Genomic DNA, 21,512 nt, shown 5'->3' on the forward strand with positions numbered 1-21,512 from the left:
ACCCGTGTCCCCTGCATTGGCAGGCGGATTCTTAACCACTGCGCCACCAGGGAAGCCCAAAAGTCTGCTGATTTAAATGTTGATCTCATCTAAAACATACCTTCACAGCAACATTGAGACTGGTGTTGACCAAATATCTGGGTACAATGGCCTAGCCAAGTTGACACATAAAATTAACCTTCACAACCACATGCCAAGATGAAAAGTTGCACATCAGAAGGTACCAAAAGTTCCTTAGAAGAAGGCTGGAGAGAACTTGGTATGATAAACCTCTGCCACTGTGAAGTCCCCTGTGGAAGGCTGACTCCTCCTTGGGATGGTGCTGTGAGGAGGACAGATACGGAAGAAGATTGTAAAATGTTACAATAAAAGAATTAGCTTTTGATTTTTTTTCTTATATAAATCTTTTTCAGGATGTCCTTATGAACAATTATTCATAGCCTCAACTCCTATGGTGTCCAGTAAGACACTGTGAAATCAAATAAATCTCCGGAAATTGAATGGGTTTAACTGATCTTGATTTTCTTTTACGTTACCCTACAACTCGAAAGGGCTTGTGTACTAAAGTAGGCATCATGCACAGAGATGGCCAGCAGGCACATGAAAAGATAATCAACATCTCTAATTATTAGAGAAATGCAAATCGAAACTACAGTCAGGTACCACCTCACACCGGTCAGGACGGCCATCATTAAAGTCTACAAAAAACAAATGCTGGAGAGGGTGTGGAGAAAGGGGAACCCTCCTGCACTGCTGGTGGGAATGTAAATTGGTGCAGCCAATATGGAGAACAGTATGGAAGTTCCTCGAAAAACTAAAAATAGTTGGGAATTCCCTGGCAAACAGTGGTTAAGACTCAGCACTTTCACTGCCTTGGCCTAGGTTCAATCCCTGGTCAGGGAAATAAGATCCCATAAGCCATGCAGTGCAGCCAAAAAAACCCAAAACAAACAAACAAAAAAGATACATGCACCCAATGTTCATAGCAGCACTATTTACAATAGCCAAGACATGGAAGCAACCTAAGTGTCAATCGACAGATGAACAAAGAAGATGTGGTATGTATATACAATGGAATACTACCCAGCCATAAAAAGAATGAAACATGGATTTGCAGCAACATGAATGGACCTAGAGACTATCACACTAAGTGAAGTAAGTCAGAAAGAGAAAGACAAATACCATATGATATCACTTATATGTGGAATATAAAATGACACAAATGAACTTTTCTACAAAACAGATTTACAGACATAGAGAACAGACTTGTGGTTGGATGGGGGAGGACTGGATAGGGAGTCTGGGATTAGCACATGCAAACTATTATATATAGAATGGATAAACAGGATTTCCCTGGTGGCATAGTGGTTAAGAATCCACCTGCCAATGAGGGGGACACGGGTTCGATCCCTGCTCCAGGAAGATCCCACATGCCGCAGAGCAACTGAGCCTGGGCGCCACAACTACTGAGCCTGTGCTCTAGAGCCCACGAGCCACAACTACTGAGCCTGCATGCCACAGCTACTGAAGCCCACGCACCTAGAGCCCCTGTGCTCCACAGCAAGAGAAGCCACCACAATGAGAGACCCGCGCACCACAACGAAGAGTAGCCCCCACTTGCTGCAACTAAAGAAAACCCCACGTGCAGCAATGAAGACCCAACACAGCCAAAAATAAATGAATAAATTTATTTTTAAAAAAAGAGAATGGATAAACAATAAGGCCCTACAGCACAGGGAACTATGTTAAATATCCTGTGATAAACCATAATGGAAAAGAATATGAAAAAGAATGTATGCATATGTATAACTGAATCACTTTGCTGTACAGCAGAAATTAACATAACATTGTGAATCAACCTTACTTCAATAAAACAAATTTTTTTTAAAAAGTAAAATAGGTGTCATGGTCCCAGTGACAAAAATCAAGACAGTAGATGTAGTCACTGAGAGAGGATGTAGCCCAAGAAGAGCAGTAATCAAGGACAGTTATCAAGGAGGGAACAATTAAAGGAATAAGGAAACCATGAAGGAAGAGACCAGCTAATTGAAAAGAGGGGAGGTTCTTAATCTGTGATCCATGGATGTCTCTGGGGCCCATTAACTGTCTTCAAAGGGTTAATTAACTCCCTGAAATTATCTGTGAAATTTGCATGTATGTGGATAGCTGTCATCAGATTTCCAAAGTTATTTTTTAACTCCCGGTCAATGACAACGACCACAACAAAGAAAAGAAAAGAAAAACAAAACCAAAAAATAATCACTGGAAAGAAAGCATGTGGTTTCAAGGAGTGAACCATTCAAGTGTAATGCAGTAGAGATACCCGATAGGATATTGACTGAAAAACGTTCAATCAGTACGGCAATTAGAAGGTCTCTTCTGGGCTTCCCTGGTGGCACAGTGGTTGAGAATCTGCCTGCCAATGCAGGGGACACGGGTTCGAGCCCTGGTCTGGGAAGATCCCACATGCCGCGGAGCGACTAGGCCCGTGAGCCACAATTACTGAGCCTGCGCGTCTGGAGCCTGTGCTCCGCAACAAGAGAGGCCGTGATAGTAAGAGGCCCGCGCACCGCGATGAAGAGTGGCCCCCACTTGCCGCAACTAGAGAAAAGACCTTGCACAGAAACGAGGACCCAACACAGCCATAAATAAATAAATAAATAAATAAAAGGTCTCTTCTTTGAAGAGTCATTTAGCTGTGCTCCCTCAACCTCCTTTCCACTTCAGCTCACTGCAGTCTGGCTCCTGAGGCTGCTACTCTACCAAAACTGCTCTAGTCAGCGACACTGACATTTATTTTGTGACATCTAGCGAATGGTTCTCTCTTCTCATCTAGCTTGACTTCTCAGCAGCGGTGACCCCACAGTCTTCCAGTTTTGCTCCAACCTCTCTGGTTTAAGCCACCATTTCCTTTTGTGCCCCAGATGAAATGACTACAATAGCTCATAAGTGACCCCTCTTTTTTTTTTTTTTTTTTTTTGGCCACTCGGCTCGCTGATCTTAGCTCACCGACCAGGGATGGAACCCAGGCCCCTTGGCAGGGAAAGCGCCAAGTCCTAACCACAGACCACCAGGGAATTCACCGTAAGTGACCCTCTTAATCCTCCCTCAGCCCTGCTTCCCACTCCTGTTTACCTATAGAACTAGAAAGATCTTCCTCCAGTTTTTTTTCGTTTTTTTACACTGCTTGATCCTTCTTATCTTGCAGCTGTCAGTTCAAATGTCACCTTGAAAGTTATCCTCCCCTTACTTCCTACTTTCAGTTTGTAACATATTATCACAGAACCATCTGTTTCCTTTAGTGCACCTCACATAATCTGAAATTATCTTATTCATTTTATTTATATATCATCTGTCTCATACCATTAAGATATACATTTGTCCAGAACTGGAACATTGCATCTCTTTTTCTCTGCTAGATCTCCACTGCCTAAAAATAGTGTTTGGTGCAGAGCTGGCACTTATTTACCTGATGCATGAATGATGAGACTTAAAATGAATTGCATTGCAAATATTTGATATTTTAAGTTTGCACTTTTTAAAAAAAAAAAGATATTTATTTATTTATGGCTGTGTTGGGTTTTCGTTTCTGTGCGAGGGCTTTCTCCAGTTGCGGCAAGCAGGGGCCACTCTTCATCGCGGTGCGCGGGCCTCTCACTATCGCGGCCTCTCTTGTTGCGGAGCACAGGCTCCAGACGCGCAGGCTCAGTAATGGTGGCTCACGGGCCTAGTTGCTCCGCGGCATGCGGGATCCTCCCAGACCAGGGCTCGAACCCGTGTCCCCTGCATTGGCAGGCAGATTCTCAACCACTGCGCCACCAGGGAAGCCCCAAGTTTGCACTTTTTTGAGACAGTGCTTTAAATATGATCTTTACAACAAAGGCAGATAAGTAACCCTATCAACCTATGCTATAGAGAAATCAAGGGATATGAGGACTAAGAAACCACCTTGGTGATCTGAAGTCAGTGGTGATATTTGAAAGATAATTGTGGAAGAACTGGAGGGAAGAGAGAAGCCAGAAGGCCAGGCTGAAAAAGATTAAAGTGAGAGGAGGGTGACGAATGAGAGACAGGGTATATAGATCTCTTTTAGGGAAAAACTTTAGCAGAGAAAGCACTTCAAGGAGATAACATGGTTGAGGCAGCAGTGCCCAGGATCAATGTCTCAAGAAAAGGACAGAAGGCAGAGAGGGATCATTCTTTCACTCTAGGCAAAACCAGGCAAGTACTGTCACAACTCAGTGGAGACAGGAAAATATTTTACAAAGAAAAGGAAGGTGCATGCGTCCTATGTCTGTTGTGGGGCTGGTCTGAATTTGGTGGATGCCAATAATCTTCAAAAAGTGTGGCCATTCTCTGCCGGAAGATAATTTAAAACTCTCCAGTTAGAAAGTGCACAGCTCTTCTCAGGACACAGCTGAATGTCAGTAAATAACTTACCTTTATTCTGCTTCAGTTTTTGTCTAAGTTGGGGCCAAATTTGTCCTCCAACCTTCATGAGTACAGGAGGCTTGATCAAAATAAATAGTGATAAAGCCCATCTGATAAAGCCATCTGAGTCAAACCTGTAGTCTAACAAAATTTATTAAGTTGCTGAAACAAGGAAAACCACCCACCAAAGGAACTGGGGGAGTTTAACTGGAAGAAAAAAAAACAAAAAGGAAGAGGGAGACATAGCATAGGATTTGGTGGAGTGTATTAATAGATAAGAATTAAGCAGGCTCAGGCCTGAGCTGTGAAGCCGACTCCAAGGTCATGTATCCTTGAAAACCATAAAGTTAAAATAAATGTGGAATGTTATATCTGAAAATTTCTTGTTTGAAGCACTATGCCTGGGCTGGCAAAGTGTCAAAATGATCCCCAGGACTCAGCTCTGCCAGGCAGACTTGGGATGTTGCATTATTACTCATATGATTTCAAACAATAAAGCTTCTGAAAGTTTGTTTTTTTGGAACAAGTTTTTTTAGCCTATGCCGTTTCATTAATCAACAAAAGCAGTTTTTACAGCTTCATAATTGGTATCTCTATGTGCTGAAATTCTGATTAAATTTAACATTCAGCTGGAAGGCTACCTCCCTGAAGTGTTATTCAATTTCCCTTTGGTTGGGTTAAAGGCCTCTTTTATTTTCACCAACGATAACAATACTATGGGTATTATATGCTTTAATCATGTACCAGGCTCCACAGCTAAACGTTTATTTATGCATCATCTCATTTGATCCTCACAACTCTTGAGATACGAGAAAACTCTTAGAAATTAACATGCCTACGGAATTTGCTTTTTCTATTACTGCATTTACTTTCATCCTGCTTTGCGATTCAGCGAGTTAATTTTCTTCCCCTAGTTTTTGTGGAATCAACCCTACATTCTTCTCTGTGAACACCACAGGCTTCCTACGTGGTAGATTCTCAATGAACGTGGAACTGAATCTCATACAGGACTTGTAACTCGCTTCCGTGATAACAAGTAAACTGGAACCTGCGCGTCCCTTGCGTCGTTCTGTCATCCCGGGTTTCGGGGAATCGCTTGAGCAGCACAGGAGCGGCGAGCTCCGCTGGGTTTGGGCGCTGTGACCACACCTTCCGCTCCCCAGACCCTAGCTGATAATTACCACTGAGCTCCAGCTGCCGCTGCTCCTTCCCGAGGGGGCGGGACTTCCTCTCTTCCTAAAGGAGCACTTCCGCCCAGAGCCGGAAGCCGCCCTGGGGCAAGACGCGAGACGGGGGCTGCCGCTCAGACCACCCTGGCGGACCGCAAGTAGGTGAGCTTCTTCGGGGTCTGGGGAGCGGAGGGAGCCGTGCGTTCCTGGCTGGCTCGTGACCGGTGCAGGCCTGCGAGGCTCTCGGTCTCTTTTGCCTTTAGAAACTTCCTAGGTGGCCGGGCGTTGCCTGCTTCCTGGGGCTTTGAGCGAACCCAGCTGCGCCGGGTCCAGAGGAGGCGTCCGTGGGGGCGAGCGGTGTCCCGGGCCGGGGCCCGCGGTGGGCGAGCGGGAGTGGTAGCCCCGCACTGCACTTCACAGAAAAGCCGTACTGACTTGTCACTCTGCGAGAGGTGAAACTGGCACAGGCGACCCACGACTTGGTGTCAGGTTAGAGAAACAGCCCTGACCGTCCAAATCCTTTAACATTTGTGATGCAGGAGAAATAATGTTAAGTAGGTGGAGAACGTTTACAGCTTTTACATATTTACTCACTACCAACCGGGGACTGTTCTAGGTTGTGGGTGAGAATAGACTTCTCTTTTGTCTGAAGTTAATATATCCATGGCCATTGTCATTTGGTACTTGGCTCAACTGTTTTCATCTTTTTAGGGTTTTTTTTGTAAATAATTTTTTTTTTTTTTTTTTTTTTTGGCTGCGTTGGGTCTTTGTTGCTGTGCGCGGGCTTTCTCTAGTTGCAGCGAGCGGGGGCTACTCTTTGCGGAGCACGGGCTTCTCATTGCGGTGGCTTCTCTTGTTGCAGAGCACGAGCTCTAGGCGCGCGGGCTTCAGTAGTTGCGGCACGTGGGCTCAGTAGTTGTGGCTCGCGGGCTCTAGAGCACAGGCTCAGTAGTTGTGACTCACGGGGCTTAGTTGCTCCGCGGCATGTGGGATCTTCCCGGACCAGGGCTTGAATCCGTGTCCCCTGCATTGGTAGGTGGATTCTTAATCACTGCGCCACCAGGGAAGTCCCTTTATGTATGCTTTTGTAACTAGCATATTGATGGGGAATTTTTTTTTTTTTTTTTAAACCAAGCGGACAGTCTCTGCCTTTTGACTGGCAGGCTGATTGTACTTAACATTCACTGTCATTACTGAGATATTTGTTGAGGCCTGTAAAACCTTCGGCGTCATCCTTGACCCATTTCTTTCTCACCACACATGTAATCTATCAGCAGATCCAAGAACTCGGCCTTCAGAGTCTATCCAGACTCCCAAGCCCTTCTCAGCACCTTCCCTTATTCAAATTACAGTCATCTCTCGCCTGGATTTCTGCAGTAGCCACTTAAATAGTCTGCTTTTTCTTTTTTCTGTCTTTCCATCGCATGTAGAGTGATTCTTTTTTTTAAAAAAAATCAGATTATCTCCCTTCTCTCAAAAAATCATCCACAGACTACCCATTTCACTAAGATTAAAATCCAGATTCTTTAGAGGGGCCGGCAAGGTTCTGTATGACCTGGCCCTTGCTTTCCCTCTGATCTCATCTCTGGCTACTCTCCCCCTTTGCTCTATGTTGTTGCCTCCGGCACATCCTAACCTCAGGATGTTTACACTTGCAGTTCCTTTGTCAAAATGTCCACATGGTTTAATCCCTTACCTCCCTCCTGTTTTTTTTTTTTTTTTTGAATATTACCTTCTCAGTGAGGTCTCCCCTGACATAGCCTTCCCTTACATTTCCGTTGTACTCGTTGCCCTTGTACTTATTACCATATGACCTGCCATGTGATTTATTCATTTTTCTGGTTCATTACTGTTTACCCCACTAGGATGGAAGTTTCATGAGAGCCGCTATTTTTGTGTGTTTTGTTGACAGCTGTATCCCTAGTGCCTAAAACAATATTTGGCTTTTAGTGAGCTCTCCATAATATAATTGTTGAAAAAATGGATTTGGCCTTTTTTTTTTTTTTGCCATCTGATACTTTGTACTTTCTGTGCTTTTTCTTTCTCTTTTCTTGCCTTTTTTTGAATTGAGGTTTTGTCTTGTTTTCTCTCTTCACTTTTTCCCTTCTACTTGTTTGGGAGATATGTTACTCTATATACGTTACTTCTGTTCTTATAGTGGTTAACCTTTTAATTTATCTAATCAGAATCTTAACCTTGCAGAACAATATTGTCTTTACCTGTAAGCTACTGATTTTAACAGGCTTCCTGGATCATCTCAGTACTTATTTTCATAAGATGTAAACGTTCAACAATAAAACTAGTAGTTGTTACTATTTTCTGGTGGTTTTGATGTTTTTCCTTTTTGGTTTATTAAAGTAAATTTATCATACAGCTTAATAGAATATTTACTGTATACTTAGCACTCCAAAGTTTATTTTTTTAAAAGTATATGATACTTTCCCTACCTTAGCATTTTGCTGGGAAATGTGCAAAAGAGTCCATTAGAAAATAACATGATAGACATTATTAAGTGTGAAATGAATATTGCCCAGAAAATAGGTAGAGGCTACCAGAAAAGAGGGAATTTAACAGTTTGCTGGTTATTAGGAGCAGCTGGAATGAATTTGTGGAGGAGTGATTTGGGAAGATTTGGTGGTATTTGAAAGTGTGTAGAGAAAAGGCACTGATTGGTTCATTAATTTTATTATTTCTGCTTCATATAGTTGTATCATAAAAATTGTGGGTTTGGTGTGGATTTCAGTCATTGGTGTTTGAGAGAGAAGACAGGTCTACAGCCTCTTCAGAAAGCCTAAGGCTTTTTGGAGGAGCTGCTTAAAATGATGAAACAATTCAGTGTGTGAGGGCCAAGGAACTACTGTGAGGATGTAGTAGAACTTGGACACAGGCTTTGACATTAGCTATGACGTGCATGGAGGACAGCAGGATATTATGCTAAGTGAAGTAAGCCGGTCACCAAAGAGAAATACTGTGTGCTTCCACTTCTGTGAGATATTTGGAGCAGTCCGGTTAATAGAAATGGAAGGTGGGGTCTGGGAGAGGAGGCTATGGGGAGTTGTTTCAGGGGTAGAGACTTTCAGTTTTGCAAGACGGAAAAGTTTTGGTGATTGATTGCACAACAGTGTGAATGTAGCTAATGCCACTGAACTGTACACTTAAAAATGGTTAAGGTGATAAATTTTATGGAATGTGTATTTTATGACAAATTTCTTTTTAAAAAGGACGGCAGGTGGGATTCTTTAAAATTGGGCTATTAAATACTCAGAAGTTGTTACATTTTAGGTGGTCATTTAAAAGCAAATGACATTTTTTGCCCTTATATTTTCGCTTTCTTTAGTCTCCCATCATGAACCTCCAAAATGTCAGTGAAACCCTCTTACATTTCCCTACCTGGAAAGCTTGTTCTCTTAATTTCTGCTGCTCATTTCTGTCAGCTTAACCAGGGAATGGTTTCCACATGGAGTCTGCCTCACTCTTAACCCACCTGTTTCTTCTTCATCACTGAATTTGATCCTTACATTACTAATTATAGGTCTTAATTGTTTGCTGTTAGTTATCTCTTCTAATTAAACTCTGAGTTCCTTATAAGTGCATGTCTTCTACTTGCTTATGTTCTTCATGACAGAGAAAGGTTAACGAATGTCAGGATTCACTGCTTGTAAGTTCCTGAGCCAGGATTACTGACTACAGTTCCTAATCTCAGTGAAGCCTGTTTCCCATTGATGTTGAGTTTTCTACTTGACAGGTGTCGGTCTGTGAATGATAATTCAGACCTCATGCCAATTATTTTGGTACAGTTTAGAGCAAATATCAGAAAAGATTAAGCAAAATACATTTTTTTTTATACAGCAGGTTCTTATTAGTTAACCATTTTATACATATTAGTGTATGTATGTCAATCCCAATCTCCCAATTCATCCCACCACCCCCCCCTTTCCTGCTTTGGTGTCCATGTGTTTGTTCTCTACAACTGTGTCTCTGTTTCTGCCCTGCAAACCAGTTCATCTGTACCATTTCCCAGGTTCCACATATATGCGTTAATATACAGTATTTGTTTTTCTCTTTCTGACTTATTTCACTCTGTATGACAGTCTCTGTATCCATCCATGTGTCTACAAATGACCCAATTTCATTCCTTTTTATGGCTTAGTAATATTCCATTGTATATGTGTACCACATCTTCTTTATCTATTCGTCTGTCGATAGGCATTTAGGTTGCTTCCATGACCTGGCTATTGTAAATAGTGCTGCAATGAACATTGGGGTGCATGTGTCTTTTTGAATTATGGTTTTCTCTGGGTATATGCCCAGTAGTGGGATTGCTGGGTCATATGGTAATTCTATTTATAGTTTTTTAAGGAACCTCCATACTGTTCTCCATAGTGGCTGTATCAGTTTACATTCCCACCAACAGTGCAAGAGGGTTCCCTTTTCTGCACACCCTCTCCAGCATTTGTTGTTTGTAGATTTTCTGATGATGCCCATTCTAACTGGTGTGAGGTGATACCTCAGTGTAGTTTTGATTTGCATTTCTCTAATAATTAGTGACGTTGAGCAGCTTTTCATGTGCCTGTTGGCCATCTGTATGTCTTCTTTGGAGAAATGTCTGTTAGGTCTTCTGCCCATTTTTGGATTGGGTGGTTTGTTTTTTTAATATTGAGCTGCATGGGCTGTTTATATATTTTGGAGATTAATCCTTTGTCCGTTGATTCGTTTACAAATATTTTCTCCCAATCTGAAGGTTATCTTTTTGTCTTGTTTGTAGTTGCCTTTGTTTGCAAAAGCTTTTAAGTTTCATTAGGTCCCATTTCTTTATTTTTGTTTTTATTTCCATTATTTTAGGAGGTGGATCAAAAAAGATCTTGCTGTGATTTATGTCAGAGAGTGTTCTTCCTATGTTTTCCTCTAAGAGTTTTATAGTGTCTGGTCTTCATTTAGGTCTCTAATCCATTTTACGTTTGTTTATTTATTTATTTATTTATTTAAAAACGTGATGATCCATTTATTTATTTATTTATTTATTTATTTATGGCTGTGTTGGGTCTTCGTTTCTGTGCGAGGGCTTTCTCTAGTTACGGCAAGTGGGGGCCACTCTTCATCGCAGTGTGCCAGCCTCTCACTATCGCGGCCTCTCACTATCGTGGCCTCTCTTGTTGCGGAGCACAAGCTCCAGATGCGCAGGCTCAGTAATTGTGGCTCACGGGCCTAGTTGCTCCGTGGCATGTGGGATCTTCCCAGACCAGGGCTCGAACCCGTGTCCCCTGCATTGGCAGGCAGACTCTCAACCACTGCGCCACCAGGGAAGCTCTTAAGCTTATTTTTGTTTATGATGTTAGGGAGTGTTCTAATTTCTTTCTTTTACTTGTAGCTGTCCAGTTTTCCCAGCACAACTTATTGAAGAGACTGTCTTTTCTCCATTGTATATCCTTGCCTCCTGTGTCATAGATTAGTTGGCCATAGGAGCATGGGTTTATCTCTGGGTTTTCTATCCTGTTCCATTGATCTGTATTTCTGTTTTTGTGCCAGTACTATATAGTCTTGATGACTGTAGCTTTGTAGTATAGTCTGAAGTCATGGAGTCTGATTCTTCCAGCTCTGTTTTTATCCTTCAAGACTGCTTTGGCTATTCGGGGTCTTTTGTGTCTCCATACAAATTTTAAGATTTTTGTTCTAGTTTTGTAAAAAATGCCATTGGTAATTTGATAGGGATTGCACTGAATCTATAGATTACTTTGGGTAATATAGTCATTTTCACAATATTGATTTTTCCAATCCAAGAACATGGTATATCTCTCCATCTGTTTGTATCATCTTTAATTTTTTTCATCAGTGTCTTATAGTTTTCTGCATACAGGTCTTTTGTCTCCTTAGTTAGGTTTATTCCTAGGTATTTTATTTTTTTTGTTGCAGTGGTAAATAGTGTTTCCTTAATTTCTCTATCAGATTTTTCATCATTAATATATAGGAATGCAAGAGATTTCTGTGCATTAATTTTGTATCCTGCAACTTTACCAAATTCTTTGATTACCTCTAGTAGTTTTCTGGTGGCATCCTTAGGATTCTCTATGTATAGTATCATGTCAGCTGCAAACAATGACAGTTTAACTTCTTCTTTTCCAATTATATTTTATTTCTTTTTCTTTTCTGATTGCCATGGCTAGGACTTCCAAAACTATGTTGAATAATAGTGGTGAGAGTGGACATCCTTGTCTTGTTCCTGATCTTAGAGGAAATGCTTTCAGTTTTTCACCATTGAGAATGATGTTTGCTGTGGGTTTGTCGTATATGGTCTTTATTATGTTGAGGTAGGTTCCCTCTATGCCCACCTTCTAGAGGGTTTTTATCATAAATGGGTGTTGAATTTTGTCAAAAGCCTTTTCTGCATCTATTGAGATGGTCATATGGTTTTTCTCCTTCAATTTGTTAATATGGTGTATCACATTGATTGATTTGTGTATATTGAAGAATCCTTGCATCCCTGGGATAAATCCCACCTGATCATGGTGTATGATCCTTTTAATGTGTTGTTGGATTCTGTTTGCTAGTATTTTGTTGAGGATTTTTGCATCCATATTCATCAGTGATATTGGTTTGTAATTTTCATTTTTTGTAATATCTTTGTCTGGTTTAGGTATCAGGGTGATGGTGGCCTCATAGAATGAGTTTGGGAGTGTTCCTTCCTCTGCAAGTTTTTGGAAGAGTTTGAGAAGGATGGGTGTTAGCTCTTGTTCTAAATGTTTGATAGAATTCACCTGTGAAGCCATCTGGTCCTGGACTTTTGTTTGTTGGAAGATTTTTAATCACAGTTTCAATTTCATTACTTGTGATTGGTCTGTTCATATTCTCTATTTCTTCCTGGTTCAGTCTTGGAAGTTTATACCTTTCTAGGAATTTGTCCATTTCTTCCAGGTTGTCCATTTTATTGGTATAGAGTTGCTTGTAGTAGTCTCTTAGGATGCTTTGTATTTTTGTGGTGTGTGTTGTAGCTTCTCCTTTTTCGTTTCTAATTTTATTGATTTGAGTCCTCTCCCTCTTTTTCTTGATGAGTTTGGCTAATGGTTTATCAATTTTGTTTATCTTTTCAAAGAACCAGCTTTTAGTTCTATTGATCTTTGCTGTTGTTTTCTTTGTTTCCATTTCATTTATGTCTGCTCTGATCTTTATGATTTCTTTCCTTCTGGTAACTTTGGGTTTTGTTTGTTCTTCTTTCTTTAGTTCCTTTAGGTGTAACGTTAGATTGTTTATTTGAGATTTTTCTTGTTTCTTGACGTAGGCTTGTATTGCTGTAAACTTCCCCCTTAGAACTGCTTTTGCAGCATCCCATAGGTTTTGGATCGTCGTGTTTTCATTGTCATTTTTCTCTAGGTATTTTTTTATTTCCTCTTTGATTTCTTCAGTGATCTCTTGGTTATTTAGTAATGTATTGTTTAGCCTCCATGTATTTGTGTTTTTTTACTTGTTTTTCCCCTGTAATTGAATTTTAATCACATAGCATTTTGGTCAGAACAGATGCTTGATATGACTTCAACTTTCTTAAATTTACTGAGGCCTGATTTGTGATCCAAGATGTGATCTCTCCTGGAGAATGTTCCATGTGCACTTGAGAAGAAAGTGTAATCTGTTTTTGGATGGAATGTCCTATAAATATCAATTAAATCTGTCTGGTCTGTTTTGTCACTTAAAGCTTATGTTTCCTTATTAATATTCTGTTTGGGTGATCTGTCCATTGGTGTGAGGTGTTAAAGTCCCCCACTATTGTTGTGTTACTGTCGATTTCCTCTTTTATAGCTGTTAGCAGTTGCCTTATGTATTGAGGTGCTCCTATGTTGGGTGCATATATATTTATAATTGTTATATCTTGTTCTTGGATTGATCCCTTGATCATTTTGTAGTGTCCTTCCTTGTCTCTTGTAATAGTCTTTATTTTAAAGTCTACTTTATCTGATATGAGTATTGGTACTCCGGCTTTCTTTTGATTTCCATTTGCATGGAATATCTTTTTCCAGCCCCTCGCTTTCAGTCTGTACGTGTCCCTAGGTCTGAAGTGGGTCTCTTGTAGACAGCATATATATGGGTCTTGTTTTTGTATCCATTCAGCGAGCTCATGTCTTTTGATTGGAGCATTTAATCCTTTCACGTTTAAGGTAATTATCAATATGTATGTTCCTATTACCATTTTCTTAATTGTTTTGGGTTTGTGTTTGTAGGTTCTTTTCTTCTCTTGTGTTTCTGGCTTAGAGAAGTTACTTTAGCATTTGTTGTAGAGCTGGTTTGGTGGTGCTGAATTCTCTTAGCTTTTGCTTGTCTGTAAAGCTGGAAAACTTTTTTTCTAAAATTAATTCACAAAATGCCAGTGTTTTCACCTTTTCTGTTGTGCATCACACATCTTTTTTGATCCCTTGGATCCCTTGGTGGCTAAACAAAGTAGGAAACATGGTAACTGAATCTGTACCTACTGTTGGTTTAGGCTCACTGGGTTTAAACTTCCCCATGTCAGCTACCATTATTTTTTTTTAATTTAATTTTTTATTTTATATTATAGTTGATTTACAATGTTGTATTAGCTTTAGGTGTACAGCAAAGGATTCAGTTATACATATACATATATCTATTCTTTTTCAGATTCTTTTCCCATATAGCTGTTACAGAATTTTAAGTAGTGTTCTCTATGCTATACAGTAGGTCGTTGTTGGTTATTTTATATATAGTAGTGTGTATATGTTAATCCCAGTCTCCCAATTTATCCCTCCCTCTGCCTTCCCCTCTGGTAACCATAAATTTATTCTTAGAGTCTGTAAGTTTGTTTCTGTTTTGTAAATAAGTTCATTTGTATCATTTTTTTTTTTTTTAGATTCCACATGTAAGTGATGTCATGTGATATTTCTCTTTCTCTGTCTGACTTCACTTTGTAGGGTGATATCTAGGTCCATCCATGTTGCTGCAAATGGCATTACTTCATTTTTTTTTATGGCTGAGTAATATTCCATTGTCTTTATGTACCATATCCTCTTTATCCGTTCCTTTGTCGATGGATTTTTAGATTGCGTCCATGTCTCGGCTGTTGTAAATAGTGCTGCAGTGAACATTGGGGTGCATGTATCGTTTCGAATTATGGTTTTCTCCGGGTATATGCCCAGGAGTAGGATTGCTGGATCGTATGATACCTCTATTTTTAGTTTTTTAAGGAACCCCCATCCTATTCTCTATAGTGGCTGTACCAACTTACGTTCCCACCAACACTGTAGGGGGATTCCCTTCTCTTCACACCCTGTCCAACATTTACTGTTTGTAGACTTTTTGATGATGGGCATTCTGATTGCTGTGAGGTGATAACCTCATTGTAGTTTTGATTTGCATTTCTCTAATAATTAGAGATGGTGAGCATCTTTTCATGTGCTTTTTGGCCATCTGTATGTTTTTGGAGAAATTATTTAGATCTTCTGCCCAGTTTTTGATTGGGTTGTTCCCTTTTTTTTGATACTGAGCTGCATGAGCTGTTCATATGTTTTGGAGATCAATCCCTTGTTGGTTGCTTTGTTTGCAAATATTTTCTCCCATTCTGTGGGTTGTCTTTTCGTTTTGTTTATGGTTTCCTTTGTTGTGCAAAAGGTTTTAAGTTTCATTGGGTCCCATTTGTTTATTTTTGTTTTTATTTTCATTACTCTAGGAGGTGATTCCAAAAAGATACTTCTGTGATTTATGTCACAGTGTTCTGCCTATGTTTTCCTCTTAGAGTTTTATAATATCCAGTGTTGTATTTAGGCCTTTAATCCATTTTGAGTTTATTTTTGTGTATGGTGTTAGAGAATGTTCTAGTTTCATTCTTTTGCATGTAGCTGTACAGTTTTCCCAGTACCACTTATTGAAGAGACTGTGTATTCTCCATTGTATATTCTTGCCTCCTTTGTTGTATTGTCGTAATAGAGTAATTGACCATAGGTTTGTGGGTTTATTTATGGGCTTTCTATGCTGTTCTGTTCTATATTTCTCTTTGTGCCAGTACCATACTGTTTTGATTACTGTAGCTTTGTAGCATAGTCTGAAGTCAGGGAGCCTGATTCTTCCAGCTCCTTTTTTCTTTCTCAGGATTGCTTTGGCTGTTCAGAGTCTTTTGTGTTGCCATACGAATTTCAATTTTTTTTGTTCTAGTTCTGCGAAAGGTGCCATTGGTAATTTGATAGGAATGGCATTGAATCTGTAGATTCCCTTGGGTATTGTAGTCATTTTGACAATATTGATTCTTCCAATCCAAGAACATGGTATATTTTTTTATCTGTTTGTGTCATCTTTAATTTCTTTTTTCCCCCCCTCATCTTCAGTTTCTTTCATCACCATCTTGTAATTTTTGGAGTACAGGTCTTTTGTCTCCTCAGGTAGGCTTATTCCTAGGTATTTTATTCTTTTTGATGCGATGGTAAATTGGTTGGTTTCCTTAATTTCTCTTTCTCATCTTTCATTGTTAGTGTGTAGAAATACAACAGATTTCTGTGTATTAAGTTAGTTTCTTTTTTGTTTGTTTGTTTGTTTTGGGCCGTGGTGTACACCCTGCAGGATCTTAGCTTCCCTGACCAGGGATTGAACCCGTGCCCCCAGCAGTGGAAGTGCGGCATCTTAACCACTGGAGCACCAGGGAAGTCCCTTTGTGTATTAATTTTGTATCCTGCAACTTTACCAAATTCATTGATTAGCTCTAGTAGTTTTCTGGTAGCATCTTTAGGATTTTCTATGTATAGTATCATGTCATCTGCAAAGAGTGACAGTTTTACTTCTCTTTTCCAATTTGGATTCCTTTTATTTCTTTTTCTTCTCTGATTGCCATGGCTAGGACTTTGAAAACTGTGTTGGCTATAAGTGGAGAGAATGGGTATCCTTGTCTTGTTCCTAATCTTAGAGGAAATGCTTTCAGTTTTTCACCATTGAGAATGATGTTTGCTGTGGGTTTGTCATATATGGCCTTTATTATGTTGAGGTAGTTTTCCCTCTGTGCTCACTTTCTGTAGATTTTTCATCATAAATAGGTGTTGAATTTTGTCAAAAGTTTTTCTGCATCTCTTGAGACTATCGTATGTTTTTTATTCTTCGATTTGTTAATGTAGTGTATTACCCTGATTGATTTGCGGATGTTGAAAAATCCTTGCACCCCTGGGGTAAATCCCACTTGATCACGGTGTATGATAATTTTAATGAATTGTTGGGTTCAGTTTGCCAGTATTTTGTTGAGGATTTTTGCGTCTACGTTCATCAGTGATGTGGGCCTTTAATTTTCTTTTTTTGTGGTATCTTTGTCTGGTTTTGGTATCAGGGTAATGGTGCCTCATAGAATGAGTTTGGAAGTATTCCTTCCTCTGCAGTTTTTTGAAAGAATTTCAGAAGATAGGTGTTAACGCTTCTCTGAATGTTTGATAGAATTTGTCTGTGAAGCCATCTGGCCCTGGACTTCTGTTTGTTGGAAGTTTTTAAATCACAGTTTCAATTTCAGTACTTGTGATAGGTCTGTTCATATTTTCTATTTTTTACTGGTTCAGTCTTGGAAGATTGTACCTTCCTAAGATTTTGTCCATTTCTTCTTAGTTGTCCATTTTATTGGCATATAGTTGCTTGTAGTAGTAGTCTGTCATGATCCTTTGTATTTCTGTGGTGTCAGCTGTTATTTCTCCATTTTCATTTCTAATTTTATTGATTTGAGCCCTCTCTCTTTTTTCCTGATGAGTCTGGCTAAAGGGTCTCAATTTTGTTTATCTTTTCAAAGAACTAGCTTTTAGTGTCATTTATCTTTTCTATTGTTTTCCTTATCCCTATTTCATTTATTTCTGCTCAGATCTTTAGGGTTTCTTTCCTTCTACTAATTTTAGGTTTTGTTTCTTCTTTCTCTAGTTGCTTTAGGTGTATCCCGTAGGTTTTGGATCATTGGGGTTTTGTTTTCATGTGTCTCTAGGTATTTTTTGATTTCCTCTTTGATTTCTTCAGTGATCCATTGGTTGTTTAGTAGCATATTGTTTAGCTTCAGTGTGTTTGTGTGTTTTACAGTTGTTTTTTTTCTTGTAGTTGATTTCTAATCTCATATCATTGTGGTTGGAAAAGATGCTTGATATGATTTCAATTTTCTTAAATTTACCAAGGCTTGCATTGTGGCCCAGCATGTGATCAATCCTGGAGAATGTTCTATGTGCACTTGAATGTGTATTCTGCTGCTTTGGGATGGAATGCTCTATAAATATCATTTAAGTCCATCTGGTCAGATGTGTCATTTAAGGCCTGTGTTTCCTTATTGATTTTCTGTCTGGATGATCTGTCCATTGATGTAAGTGGGGTGTTAAGGTCCCTGACTATTATTGTGTTATGGTTGATTTCTCCTTTTATGGCTGTTAGCATTTGCCTTATGTATTGAGGTGCTCCTGTGTTGGTTGCATATATACTTATAATTGTTATATTTTGTTCTTAGATTGACCCATTGATCATTATGTAGTGTCCTTCTTTGTCTCTTGTAATAGTCTTTATTTTAAAGTTTATTTTGTCTGATACGAGTATTGCTACTCCAGCTTTCTTTTGATTTCCATTTGCATGGAAAATCTTTTTCTATCTCCTCACTTTGTATGTGTCCCTAGGTCTGAAGTGGGTGTCTTGTAGACAGCATATATAAGGGTCTTGTTTTTGTATTCATTCAGCCACTCTATGTCTTTTGGTTGGAGCATTTAATCCGTTTTCGTTGATTATTGATACATATATTCTTATTGCCATTTTGTTCATTGTTTTGAATTTGTTTTTGTAGGTCTTTTTTCTTCCTCTTTTTTTCTTTTGTGATTTGATGACTAACTTTAGAGTTGTTTTTGGATTCCTTTTTCTTAATCGTTTTGTTTTTTAAATTTTGGCAATGGCTTTATTTTATTTATTTTTTTGCCTGTGCCGCGCAGCATGTGGGATCTTAGTTCCCGGACCAGGGATCGAACCCACACCCCCTGCAGTGGATCACAGAGTCTTAACCACTGGACTATCAGGGAAGTCCTCCTTTTTCTTCTTTGTGTGTATATATTGTAAAATTTCAGATTGTGGTTACCATGAGGTTTTTTTGTTTTTGTTTTGGTTTTCTTTGGCCACACTGCATGGCTTGTGGGATCTTAGTTCCCTGACCAGGGATCAAACCTGGGCCCTCTGCAGTGGAAGCGCATAGTACTAACCGCTGGACCACCAGTGAATTCCCACCATGAGGTTTTGATATAGCAGTCTGTACATATACAAGAGTGTTTTAAGTTGTGGTCTCTTAATTTCAAATGTGTTTCCAGCATTATGCATTTGTAGTCTTCTCACTGTTGCTGGTTTTGATATCATGTTTGTGTGTGGATGATTTCCTACATTTTCTGTAGGTTTGCTTTTACCGGTGAACTTTCCTGTTTGTAATTTTCTTGTTTCTGGTTGTGGCATTTTGTTTTCCTTCTGGAGAAGTTCCTTTAGCGTTTGTTGTAAAGCTGGTTTGGTTGTGCTGAATTCTCTAACTTTTGCTTGTCTGTAAAGCTTTTGATTTCTCTGTCAAACCTGAACAAGAGCCTTGCTGGGTAGAGTATTCTTGGTTGTAGGTTTTTCCCTTTTATCACTTTAAATATATTGTGCAACTCCTTTCTGGCATGCAGAGTTTCTGCTGAAAAATCAGCTGATAACCTTACGGGGATTCCCCTGTATGTTATTTGTTGTTTTTCCCTTGTTGCTTTTAATATTTTCTCTTTGTCTTTAATTTTTGTTAATTTGATTAGTACGTGTCTCAGTGTGTACCTCCTTGGGTTAGTCCTATATGGGACTCTTCACGTTTCCTGGACTTGAGTGAATGTTTCCTTTCCCACATTAGGGAATTTTTCAGCTATTACCTCTTCAAATATTTTCTCAGGCCCTTTCTGTCTCTCTTCTCTTCCTGGGACTCCTATGATGCGAATGTTGGTGCATTTAATGTTGTCCCAGAGGTCTCTTAGACTGTCCTCATTTCTTTTCATTCTTTCTCCTTTTCTTTTTTTAAAAAATATTTATTTATTTATTTGGTTGCACTGGGTCTTAGTTGCGGCATGCGGGTTCTTAGTTGTAGTACGTGGGGTCTTTGTTGTGGCATGAGGGATCTTTTTAGTTGTGGCATGTGGAGTGTTTTTTTTTTTTTCAGTTGCAGCACGTGGGATCTTCATTGTTGCTTGCGGGGTCTTTAGTTGTGGCATGCCAGCTGTTCGTTGCAGCATGCAGGGTCTAGTTCCCTGACCAGGGATTGAACCTGGGCCCCTGCATTGGGAGCATGTAGTGTTAACCACTGGACCACCAAGGGAGTCCCTCATTCTTTTTTCTTTATTCTGTTCCGTGGCAGTGATTTCCAGCAATCTGTCTTCCAGGTCACTTACTTGTTCTTCTGTCTCTTTTTTTCTGCTATTGATTCCCTCTGGTGTATTTTTCATTTCAGTTATTTTACTGTTCTTCTCTGTTTGTTCTTTAACGTTTTTAGCTCTTTATTAAACATTTCTTGTATCCTTTCAGTCTGTGCCCCGAGTCTTTTTCTGAGATCTTGGATCATCTTTACTATCAGTACACTGAATTCTTTTTCACGTAGGTTGCCTTTCTCCTCTTCACTTAGTTGTTCTTCTGGGGTTTTATTTTGTTCCTTCGTCTGGAACATATTTCTGTGCTTTCTCATTTTGTCTGCCTTTCTGTGTTTGTTGTCTCTGTTCCTCAGGCTGCAGGATCATAATTCTTCTTGGTTCTGGTGTCTGCCTCCTTGTGAGTAAGTTGGTCCAGGGGCTTGTGCAGGCTTCCTGGTGGGAGGGACTTGTGTTTGCCCAGTGGTGGGTGGAGCTGGGTCTTGTCCCTGCAGTGGGTAGGGCCGTCTCAAGTGGTGTGTTTATAGGCGGCTGTTGGCTCAGGTCAGCTTTAGGCAGCCTGTCTGCTGATGTGTGGGGCTTTGTTCCCACCTTGTTGGTTGTTTGTCCTGAGGTGTCCCAGCACTGGAGCCTGCAGTCTTACGGGTGGGGCCAGGTCTCAGGGCGAAAATGGCGACCTCTGGGAGAGCTCATGCTGGCTGGTGAGTATTCCCTGGGCATCAGTGGCCAGTGCCCTTGCCCCCACAGTGAACCACAGCCGCCCTCGCCTCCCCAGGAGACCCTGCAAGACCCAGAGGTAGGTCTGGCCTAAGCTTCTCTGGAGTCACTGCTTTGCCCTGGGTCCCAGTGCATGTGAAAACTTGTATGTGCCTTACAAGAGTGGAGTCTCTGTTTCCCCCAGTCCTGTGGAGCTCCTGCAGTAAAGCCCCTCCGGCCTTCAAAGCGAAATGCTCTGGGGTCTCCTCCTCTTGATGCCTGACCCCCAGGCTGGAGAGCTTGACATGGGGTTCAGAACTCTCACTCCTGTGGGAAAACGTCTGTGATATATTATTTTCCAGTCTGTGGATCGCCCACCCGGCAGGTATGGGATTTTGATTATATTTTGAAAGTGCCCCTTCTACCGTCTCGTTGTGGCTTCTTCTTTGTATTTGGGTGTAGAATATCTTTTTCGTTAGGTTCAAGTTTTTTTTTTTTTGTCAATGGTTGTTCAGCAGTTAGTTGTCATTTTTGTGTTTTCATGAGACAAGGTGGGCTCAGGTTCTTTTACTCCGCTGTCTTGTTTTCAACCTCAGCTACTGTTATTTTGAACTTGTATTTCTTTTGATTTGTGGAATTTTTTCCTTTATTTAAATATAGAATCTGACCACTTATACGAGGTACCTAGAATAGTCAAATTCATAGACTCAGAAAGTACACTGGTAGATGCCAGAGGCCGGGGGGTGGGGAGGGGAAATGGGGAATTAGTGTTTAATGGGGATAGAGTTTCAGTTTAGGAAGGTGAAGAATTCGGGATATGGATGATGATGAGAGTTGCACAACAGTGTGAATGTACTTAGTGCCGCTGAACTGT

The 21,512-nt window shown here is 40.2% G+C and overlaps 1 protein-coding gene across 6 annotated transcripts in view; it reads left to right on the forward strand.

Annotated features, from left to right (window-relative positions):
* The first annotated feature begins 3,026 nt into the window (after nt 1–3,026).
* The window catches only part of TBCE (tubulin folding cofactor E), a 126,373-nt gene continuing 107,887 nt past the window's right edge, over nt 3,027–21,512 (forward strand). The window contains exon 1 of one of the 6 annotated variants that reach the window (XM_059900549.1): nt 3,027–3,084. The gene's annotated coding sequence lies outside the window, so the exon portion shown is untranslated. Of the gene's footprint in view, nt 3,085–5,678; nt 5,763–5,916; nt 6,090–21,512 lie in introns of those variants that run through there. The other 5 variants (XM_059900548.1, XM_059900547.1, XM_059900551.1 and 2 more) reach the window with 5 other exon arrangements.

The sequence above is a fragment of the Balaenoptera ricei genome, chromosome 16 (genome assembly GCF_028023285.1).
Source record: "Balaenoptera ricei isolate mBalRic1 chromosome 16, mBalRic1.hap2, whole genome shotgun sequence".
NCBI classification, from domain to species: domain Eukaryota; kingdom Metazoa; phylum Chordata; class Mammalia; order Artiodactyla; family Balaenopteridae; genus Balaenoptera; species Balaenoptera ricei.